Source organism: Lontra canadensis, unplaced genomic scaffold, assembly GCF_010015895.1.
Source record: "Lontra canadensis isolate GAN:19392208 unplaced genomic scaffold, GSC_riverotter_1.0 scaffold85, whole genome shotgun sequence".
NCBI lineage: Eukaryota > Metazoa > Chordata > Mammalia > Carnivora > Mustelidae > Lontra > Lontra canadensis.
The window spans coordinates 4,559,384-4,559,646 of NW_022631079.1; positions in this window are offsets into that span (position 1 = coordinate 4,559,384).

Here is a 263-nt window from a genome sequence, read left to right on the forward strand (position 1 = left end):
AGGGATGTATCGCAATGTTGAGAGGGGGCAGAGGGACAAAAGGGTTTTGTAGTGTTGAGGGTGGGGCTAAAATGATGTTGACATTAGCAGAGTTAACCTCTTTCAAGTTGCTTCTAGAGAACACATACCCTACCTGTTGGCACCATGAAGGAATTAGCATTTCCTCAGGCTTTCATGTCAATGACCACAGAAGGCAGAAAGGCAACAGATACTGGCAAGGAAAGAACAGTGGGGGGTAGTACTTGACCAGTCAAAGTGATGGC